Here is a 10,460-nt window from a genome sequence, read left to right on the forward strand (position 1 = left end):
TATAAAAGATTGATCAGTGTGTGCAAAAACTAGACACTACAGCTTCCTCCTGCAGGATAATGGTAATTTAAGACTTCTCCCCTACAGAAACCTCCTACTGAGACCAGCTAGCTGTCTTCTACTGCTGTATGTTACAAGTAGGTGTCTAGGTGGTCCATCAGAGCAAGCATGCCCACCTGTCCCAGATTTTCCTTATGTGTGTCTGTCCTTTCTTCACTGCCTTGTCACTTCAGTCAAATTTCCAGGATCAAGCAGTACAGGACATGGCAAGAAACTACAGAGACATAAAAGAGGTTATTGAGATGAATTGGGTTACAGAGTCCCAGAGAAGGGCAATTCAGAAGTCCCAGTCAAAGCTTCCATTTCATGTATTTCCTGGTTTGGCTTTGGGGAGGTTTCTCAACTTTCCTCTAAGAATGCTATTTTTACTGGGTTGTTGGGCCAAAGTCATGGCATAAACCGTGTTTGAGACCAGTTACCTCAAGTAATAGGTCAGTTTGCTCGTTTCCATGATGAAGAGGGGCTGAGTAGCAACATGTAGTCTCTCTCTCTCTCTCTCTCTGTCTCTCTCTCTCTCTGTGTGTGTGTGTGTGCGTGTGTGTTGGTTCATACTAAAATTGGTCACTGTGTGTTTTAGTTTTAATGAATGACATTATTTTTATCCCACACAGTAATGAAGACAAAATGTTTTTCAATGGATTCCTGGTAGAGCTAATAGAGAATGTGTTTTAATAATTCTCTATGACCTCCGAGTTTCAATTACAGAAGAGAAGAAAATGCAAAAGCCACAAGTATTATGACAATGTAACAGAAAGGGAGGGCAGCGAGATGAAGAATTTTAATTAATATCATATCAGACATATCAACCTTTCTAGAAGACAGAGCACTGAAACACTGTGGCCAAGAAAGTACTTAAAAGGTATGAAAACCAGACAGGTACCCCATACCTGTAATTCCAGCACTTGGGAGGCTAAAGCAGGCAGATTGCCATGAGTGAAGAGTTTCCAGGGTCTCAAAACACAATAGAATGTCAAAACAAAGTGTGGAGAAAGTAGATGATAAAATGTAAGAGGCTTCTATGGACAGGTGGTCTTAATGAGGATGCCAAGCCCAAAAGACATTATGGTTTCTTTTTGGAACAAGGTTTGGAAGGGATAACCAGAGTCTCTGGGAACCAGACTGTCCTTCCAAGGAAAAAGAGAAGGCACTTTAGGCCATTCATTTTAAGATTCATTCTCTTCCAGTTACCCTACCAAAAATAAATCAGTTTACCTAAAAAATCAGGCTTCCATCTACTCTCTCAGGCCTGTTTCTGTTGCCGTAACAAAATACCCAAAGCTGGGTGCTTTCAAAGAGTTGTTTTGACTTACAGTTTTAGTGGGTTTAATTAAACAAAGTGGTACAGGTTTTCTGGTAATGGCTTTCTGACTGCATCAAAATAACTTGAAAGAAAAACGGAAGAACAAACAAGTCATATGAAGAAGGGATCCCAAGACAAGGTTCAGAAATCAGAGTGCTTCAGTGGCCAGCTTGCTCTTTGTAAGATAGTCTGATCTTGCAGAACACAGAAACATATTGGGGCTGCATGAAAACTTGACTAATCCTTCTCAAGGGCAGCATGCCTGATAACCTAGTTACCTTCTATGAGGCTCCACTCTTTAAAGGTCCCAACACTGCTCAACATCACCACACTGGGTCTCACTGTGTTCTAGCACTTGAAACTGTCAAGAACACAGTCAAACCGTTTTGAAACCATGGCACTCACTACTGTCTTGGCAAGGCTTCAGGGCACTCCCACAGTCGATCCGCTCATCAGAAATGCCTTCAATGAAGTGGAAAATCCTTTAATTCTATTGTTAGAAATTAAAGGGAAATGCCTGATTGAGGACATATTTTGACATTCCACGCTGAAGTAGAACGGACCTGTGAATGAACAAATGAATGAAATAATGCACCTACATAATTGATGTTTGTGTTTTCCTTCCTGTTTTGATCTCAGTAGTAGTTAAGCCAAAGTAGAGGAAGAATAAAAAGGCTTCACTGCTACAAGGCTGGAAAGCCATGCAGTAGGCTGACTGAGAGGGCTATTTTGGCCTTGCTGCGTACATGTAGAGAACATAGATCATAGTGCAAAGTTCTCCACCATGATATAGCACCCACATTTATCAGGAGCTGGCAAGCACTGTTTCATGTACCTATCCCTCTATAGAGGGTTTCAGTTCAGTAGGATTCATTACCAAATCTCCCAGTACCTGTGAATTCCTTTATTTTATTGTCTTCTAGTCTTTCTCTACAAGGCATCAAACTGTTATGTGATTTGAGCATGTTAATAATGAGGACAGTTAACAGCAGTGAACATCTAGAACAGCGAGTTACGGTGAACTTGGGATCGAAGACCAGGTCTGTAGAGTTTCTGTACACTCTTAGTTCCCTGTGTCTCACTGCGTTCGATTGTCGTTTGTTCTAGTTGGTTTTTTTGTGTGCATATGTTTGTGTGTCTGTGAATGTGCATGCACATTCTTCAGGACCTGTCTATCTTTTTTAATCGAGTCAGAAAATCTCACCGGCCTCTAGATAGCATGATTAGGCAAGTCTAGTTGTCTAGTAAGCCCTAGGGATTCACATGTCTCAGTGTTGTCCCTAGTGTTAGGATAGTAAGTGTACCTGGTTTTTCCAGCACCTTAATGTAGGAAATGCTAGAAGTGGAATTGAGGTTCTTGACCTCATAATGCAAGTAGTTTATTGACTGAGCCATCTTTCCAGCCCCCTCCCACTGGGTTTTAGTAGTGATCTGAGAAAATCTTTCTCTCAGTTTTACACAAATGTGTTGCTTAACTTGAGTGTACATATTTTTGAATTCTGAACTGTTTAACTTAATGGCTCTCAAACTTTCTAATGCTGCAATCCTTTAATATAATCCTCCATGTTGTGGTGACTCCCAACCACATCACCTTGTTAGTTCACAACTGTAATTTTGCTACTGTTTCGAATACTAATATAAAGATCTGATATACAGGATATCTGGTATGAGACCCTCTGAGGGGTCATGACCCACAGGTAGTGAACCACTGGTTCAAATTGTCACTTACACTAACATTACCTGCATTTTGTTTCATTTACACTTACTTAGTATGCCTTTTCCCATGACTATATGACATTCCTTGATTTAAATCACAAGGTAATATTAATGGTAATGATGTCTTTCAGCTTAGCTTCATTATGAGAGAGACTGGCTAGTTATTCACAGTTACATGATGGAATAAAAAATAATCAGGATTTGTGCATCAAAGGTAAGTACAGAATTTTGGAAAATACGTCTGCCTTTCTTATTCAATTTTTTTGAATTTGTAAATATGATATTTAAGGGAACAATATGAGCTTCGTAATTGTATGGTTAGTCATAAACATGAAAGATAGAGCAAATGGGTTCCAGCTTAATTCTAAAATCTCTGTCAGCCTCGGGCTGGAGTGTGTGACACTGTGGCTGGCCTTGGTGCCCGTGTGCTTTGCCATTTTAATGTAGCAGATTGTTAACTTTGATGCTGAGATTCATTTTTCTCTCATCTTTTGACACCCATCCTTACTCAAAGGTGATCCTGTCAAGCTTGGATTTTCTCCTGTTTCTAGTTCCCACCCAAATTTCTCTCTTGTATGTGTTTCCAGAGACAACAAAGATGAACAAAGAGCCCACAACGTCCTTCCAGTCTGTGTAGAAAACTCTGGTAAGTTTTATGAGCTAGTGAGCACACCAAGGGATATTCATAGTGATGGAAGCCTTAGTTTTCAAACTGTCATACACATATCCATACGTTTGATGGGAGAAATGTACCCAGGATAATGCAATGAGTGGTACAAACTTATAAGCAAGGTGTGCTGTACTATTTGTGAATCATACAACTTATTAATTCATATTTGTGAAATGATGTAGACAACTTTATAAACATGAGTAAACCACATCGCCACTGGAGGACCTTCACATTTGAGGTCATGGACCAAGGGTCATTGGAGAACTTTCAAATACAAGGTCTCCGAAGGTCTATTAGAGGACCTTTGATTTAGCTACTGATGAAGCTTTTGGTGATATAGATCAAAATATGAGGATAACAGGATTATAGAAGTGAACTTTGTTCTAGATCACGGAATCTTGGAGAATGCTGTTTGGGAAGTCTTCCTATCTGACCCATGGCTTTATGAAGAGGTTTGATTCATTTTTAACTCCTCTTTTCTTTTTGGATGTACTGGAGAGCAAAGCCAGGGCTGGTAAACACTAAGGAAGCAGTCTCTGCCACTAAGCTACATCTTCAGTCATAGATCTGACAGGCTTTACATGTCCTTAAAAGTTCTCAAGGGTATTTTAAAGCTTGAAATCTGCCATCTGAATTGTTCTCTGTGTGTTTCATCTGTTTCTTCATCTAAGGCAGGAAGTGTGTGTGTGTGTGTGTGTGTATGTGTGTGTGTCTGTGTGTGTAGTGTGTCCAGACACAATACAGACTCTCACAACCTACTTCTGCTTTCATTTTCTATAGGGAACTTCAGTGATTTTTCCATCCAGGTGAGCCAGTGAGCATGGCAGGGGATGTTCACAGCAATGTTCTGAAGCCTTTGTCTTCAAGTTGGCAGTTTCATTGTTGAGGATATCTCATTGTTGATATCTGACACATGGTCTGTAGATTCATTTCTTTAGTGACAACAGCCTTAAAACACTAGATCATGGAAGGAACACAGTTGATGAAGAAAGAAATCAAACTACTGCCCAGATAAGCTACATGATCTGAAATTAATTCATTTTTCTGTCCCCTGGGACATCATGTTGGCAAAATGTGGGATATACAGATGCAAAAGAAAAACAAGAAAATTCATAGGCCATTTTTCTATCAAAAGATAATATCAGTTAACCATTTTGTTGATTGTGTTTTTACTCCTTAGCTTTCTTTATTGTTTAAATATCATGTTTTACATAAACATGTCAGCTTTTATTGAGAGGTAGTCATCATCAGATTAATCACATTAGATCTGATCAAACTCATAGCCTTTTGAACATACAAGAAGGGATTATAGAAAACAAAACTCCTGTCCCCACATGAATCTCATAGAACCACAGATACCCAGAAACTTTTCAGCTTTAAGTACCATCTTAGGGAGCTATCACATAGAAACTGAAAGCTATCTATAGGACATAAATTATAACAATATTAGTATGGTTATTGCCATAAAAACTAATGTATTGACTGATAAGTCATCAAAACTGCATGAGACAGGTCTTTTCTGTTTTAGCTGAACAGCTGAGTGTAAATAGATTAAGAAAGTTCTCACTCGTGTGTGTATATGTGTGTGTTCACATGCATCTGACTGTAGGTGTATGCATATGTAGGTACTGACACGTGGGTATCAGTATAAATTCCAAGACTGATTCAGGTGTCTTTCTCAGTTACTCATTACATTATGTACTGAGACAAGGTCTCTTGCTGACTCTGGAGCTAGTCTGCCTGGCTTGCTTGTTCCCGGGATTTTCATCTCTGCTTCCTGAGCAATAGAATTATCCCCTCAACCTGCTTTTTATGTGAGTTCTGGGTATCTGAACCCTTGTTCTCACAATTCCTTGTGTGACAAGTGCTTTTCTTTTGGAGCTATCTGCCCAGCTTGAAGAAATATCAGTCTGTAAAGTCATTGCTATATAAGTATGAGGACCAGAGTTTGCTCTCCAGAACTCATGTTAAAAAAGAAATAGAGCCAGACATGTTTGTATATTTGTCATCCTATTTCTGGGGAGGCACTGACAGGAGGATCCCTGATGTTCAGTGGCCAGCCTAATTCAGCTAGCCTAATTGAATTTGCATGCTCCAGGTAAATGACAGCCTTTGTCTAAAAAGAAAACAAAAACAAACAAACAAACAAAAAGTCATGATGCAATGACACTTGAGGTTGATATTTAGTCTCTGCTCCCATCTCTCATCCTGCATCTCCCCATCCCCCATCCAGAGTGCCTCCTGCATATACAGACAAAATAGAAGAAAGACAAAATAAGGGGAAAAGGATTAAAAACAAAAGAAAATAGAGAAAAACAACAAACAAACAAACACACAAACTTCTGCAAAGCTACACAGTAAGTGATAGCAGATTTCAGCCATCGGACCCTAGAGTCAACACCCCTTAAAAACTATGGTCAGCTGCTCTTTGGATCGTTTCAAATCCTGTACTCTTAGAGAAATATCCCAAAGAAGTCTTTCTATCTTGGACTGGAGTGGAGCCCTGCTGGACCAGTATTTAAGCATCATCCAAGTATATGTTTATGATGATAGGAGTTCTTTATATTCAGTCTGCCTTATTTCATAAAGAGAGAAATAAATGCTTATAGACAAACTTCAATCCATATGTTATACTAAATCAATCAACTCAACCTTTTATCCTGTTCAGGTCTTCTCATCCATCCACTCCTGGAACAGTCCCTACCCTTAACTATAATTCTCAAGGCAGTTTGACTTTTTCCCTCAAAAAATGTTAGCACAGGAAGGTCACCAAGGGCATGCAAAGATTCAGAACCCTGAGCCCAATCTTCAAGAAGGAAGTTGCTCCCTGGTTGGTTTTGTTTACTATGGACTCTTTCAGGCTTCAGAGAAAACAGGAAAAGAGAAAAGAAAGGAAAATTTCTCAAGGGTTTCCCCAACAATTTATTTAGAATATTTCCTCCCTCAGGGACTGGTTTCTATTCCAACAACTTTCCACTTCGCCACAGTTTCATTTTTTACTTAATCCCTATATAAACAGGTGTTCTAAGTCCTATACATCTCAGAGCAGGTAATTATCTCTCTGACTCATCCCACTCACACTTACTGAGCATCATTCTGGGCAATGAAAATGCTGATAAACAATTCAGCTCCGCTCCTAAGGGACAGCTGCATCTAGTGGGAGAGGGAGGCAAGGATAGAATACAGAGCAGCGACAGTAGTGTCACAGGATGCCCACCCACAGAACTAAGCATGTGCAGAGGGGTCCCAGAAGATGCACTCTCAGACGTGGGAGACACCAGACGCTGTGTTCTGTGGGTGAAAAATAAACATCCATCACACACGTTTTGCTCAGCACGTGACTTCCACTTCTATTGAACTCTTTTCTCCTGAGCTCTGTAACCTCAACAACAATAGCATACATGCAAAGAGAAATGTAGAGGGGATTGAGACCCATGCTCCAGAAAAAGCAATTCGGTTTCTTTTGAAAAAACGATGAAAAGAAATGCATCCCTAAACTCAGCAGAACACATTTCATAAATAGGAACAGCCATCTTTAACCCTGGGTGATTCTGTATCAAAAAGAAACACAACTCCTGCAAATATCTGACACCACAAGGAGGGAGAAGTTTGCCCTAGCTGGTCTATCTTGACAGGTTCAAGTTGCAAAAACAAAAATAAAAACAAAACAAACAAACAAAAAACCCCAACCCAACACAAACCCGAAAACACAGACACACCGCCCTCAGAGGTGTGATCTGGTGCCCTTCCCCCTAGGCAATGGGCCACACTGTAATTTCACACTGCTAAGAACGCATCCATCTCCAGTGGAGACTGTTAGCTGCAGAAACCCAATGGAAACTGCCATTCTGGAAACTTTCTCATCGCAGGAGAAGCAGTCCAGAGGGCTTCCGTGTAACGCCAGTGAACTGTAAAATTAGTTCCAAATGATGAATGCATTCTGTTACCCCCTATAAATGTTCAAGCCACAAAGTGTTCAAGTTGTGTCCTTCATGACATTATGTATGCTTAGCGGGTTTCGACTGTCTTTTACTGAGCTCGGATGTCTAGTCAAGCGAGAGAGCACTGCCTTTAATTTTTTTTCAATCTTTACCTACTGTATTTGGGGGATGTTTTGCATTGCAAGGGCTCGATTATTCTTCAGCATCACTCTCTCCCTTGATTCCTGCTTGCCTGAACATCATTGGAATGGGAGGCGTTGGAAGTGAACAAGTGTCACCGGATTTGGGTCGGCAGAACTGGTCACACGAGGTGGATCCAGGAGAAACGGGTGTTAACTATGGTTGGCTTCCCTGGGTGTTGTTGACTCTATCCCAGGCGTGCAATGCACTTGGCAGTTAACATGCTAGGGTTAGTCATCTAACCCTTACCCTGGCCTACTTACATTCTTGTTCTCAACTTTAAGACAGGACACTTTATAACTCCTTTTGGATAAGAATTGAGTGGGAAGATAAGGATAAGTAAGGTTTGGGGAAGCTGAATGGGCAATAGAATTGATTTAAGACGTAATGGGGAAAAGGGCAGAAGTGATCACGGAGCAAGCTGGAGACGTGAACTGGAAAATAAGCTTGAAAAATAGGTTAAATTGATCGATGGTGTGTCCTGAGGAAATGGTTTAGTGTAGAAGTAGAAAACAGGGAGCCATGACTAGGAGGTTATAACTAGGAAAGTGACAAGGTAAGAGAGAAGAAGCTCAAGTAAAGTTAGTGCCTGGGGTTGGGTGGAGATCTGTGCTTAAGCACTTGGCTGGTGTGCAGAAGGCTCAAGGTTCAAAACCCAGTACTGCAAAAATCAACCAACTAAACAATCAAACAAGCACTACTACTACCAATAAAGACAAAGTCTGACAAGCTTCTTCTACTGGCGATATGTAAAAGCTACAGATAGAGGTCAGTGAGGGAGACTAGAAGGAGAATATTCACTAATACTTCTTTGGAAAAGAAAGGACCTCATCACAGTGGACTCTATGAAGATGGAGAGAAAAGAACAGAAAATATGGTGTATTGGTTAGTTTTATGTCAACTTAACACAAGCTAGAATCATTTTGGAAAAGACTATCAAGTGAGAAAAAGCTTAAATAAAGTTGGCCTGTGGTCAAGCCTATGTTGTATTTTCTTGATTGATGTTTGAGGTGGAAGGGCCCCACCCACTATGGGTGGGGCCATCCTTGGGCAGGTGGTCCTGGGGAGTGGTGTAAGAAAGCACACTGAGCAAGCCACGAGGAGCAAGACTATGCAGGCATCCTCTGACCACTGCTTCAGTTCTTGGTTCTAAGTTCTTGTCTTGAGTACTCCCCTTTACTTTCTTTGATGATAGCCTGTGATGTGAATCTATCACAGATGAAATCAACCCTTCCCTCCCCAAATTGCTTATGGCCTGGCTATGTACTGAGTCAGGGTCTCACACTTTCACAGAGCTCAAATAAACTACTCTGGCTGGCGAATGTTCCAATGATCCTCCTGTCTCTACCTTCCCAGTACTAAGTCCATAAGCGAGCGATAGACAGAGCGCACTCTGGGGTTGGATTCAGGTCTTCTTGCTTGAACAGGATGTTACTTACCAAGCCATCCTCTCCACTTCAAAATTTTTACTGTTTCTCTTATTGTTGCTGTTTTCCCTAAATCTGGTCTTGCCTACAGCTGGTTTCATATACGAAACATCTGGAACTGATATGACTCAAAAAGCAAGTACACCCCTGCCTGGAATGCCCCTGGCATGAAGATTCTGCTGCTTCTTATAGTTCCTTCAAGTCACAGCTGGTCTGTCAAATCTCTCCACCTCCATCTGCAGCAGCACTTCCTTCCCTCAAGGAACAGGGAGAGTTCCCACCTGGTTCATTCACGTGGAGCACATCAGGAGGACCTTGCTGCAGCTCTTGTAGAGGCCCCTCTGAGCAGAGGTGAAATATGGCCAACTTTAAATCCTCAGCCAGCAAAATGCTCTCCACGTGGTAAATACTTGCTGAACCGAGTTGCTGAAAGGGTTGCCTGGTTCTGCTGTGTTTTTGACCTCTTTCAAGTTAGTTTCTTTCTTTTTTTTTCTTTTTTTTTATTAGATATTTTATTTACACTTCAGATGCCATCCCCTTTCCCCATTCCCCCCCCCTTAGAAAACCCCTATCCCATGCCCCCTTTTCCTTTTTGCATTTATACATTTTTTTAAAATAATGTTAATCATAAGCGTTATAAGTTTGGAATTCTTCAATCAGAGGTGTAACCCACTGACCGACCTAGATATAACAACTATCTTTGACTGGTGGAGATACATGAATATCTGCCTCCCTGTCTCCCCCCTCTTTCTCTCTTTCATCACCTAGCTTCTCCTCTCCTTCTTCTCCTCCTCTTCTTACTCCTTTTCTTCCTCTCAGTACTCCTCCTACCTTAGCTCCTCCTACACATCACCCTTCCTGTTAAAATGAAACTTTTCTCTCAAAATACAATTAGAGCATAATTATGCCAATTTGTACCAGTGAGGTACAAGATAGTCCTAATACCCAGTCCATCCTTTTGTTGACTAACCAGCACCTCTGTCATCTATCCTAACTAAAACATTTACTTCTGAACCTGGCTTTAGGATGAATGTCAGCTGACGACCATCCACTCAAATCTTTTCTCTTACGGTAAATAGCTATAAGTTTTCAACCCCGTCAGAAATCCAGAATGACTGAGTTAACTATAATTGTGGGAAGCACAAAGCATAGCTTCTAAAACTTAG

At 40.9% G+C, this 10,460-nt stretch overlaps 1 long non-coding RNA gene across 4 annotated transcripts; it reads left to right on the forward strand.

Annotated features, from left to right (window-relative positions):
- Positions 1–573: 573 nt before the first annotated feature.
- LOC143443359 (uncharacterized) lies at positions 574–9,939 on the forward strand. 4 transcript variants are annotated; one of them, XR_013112278.1, is made up of 6 exons: positions 574–919; positions 2,284–2,400; positions 3,208–3,290; positions 3,664–3,722; positions 4,134–4,198; positions 4,527–9,939. It is a non-coding gene; the product is annotated as an uncharacterized LOC143443359 (long non-coding RNA). The 4 variants fall into 4 exon arrangements; XR_013112277.1 differs by having other exon boundaries at positions 2,284–3,290; XR_013112276.1 differs by having other exon boundaries at positions 2,284–3,722.
- Positions 9,940–10,460: the final 521 nt, after the last annotated feature.

Source organism: Arvicanthis niloticus, chromosome 8 (genome assembly GCF_011762505.2).
Source record: "Arvicanthis niloticus isolate mArvNil1 chromosome 8, mArvNil1.pat.X, whole genome shotgun sequence".
Classification (NCBI taxonomy): Eukaryota; Metazoa; Chordata; class Mammalia; order Rodentia; family Muridae; genus Arvicanthis; species Arvicanthis niloticus.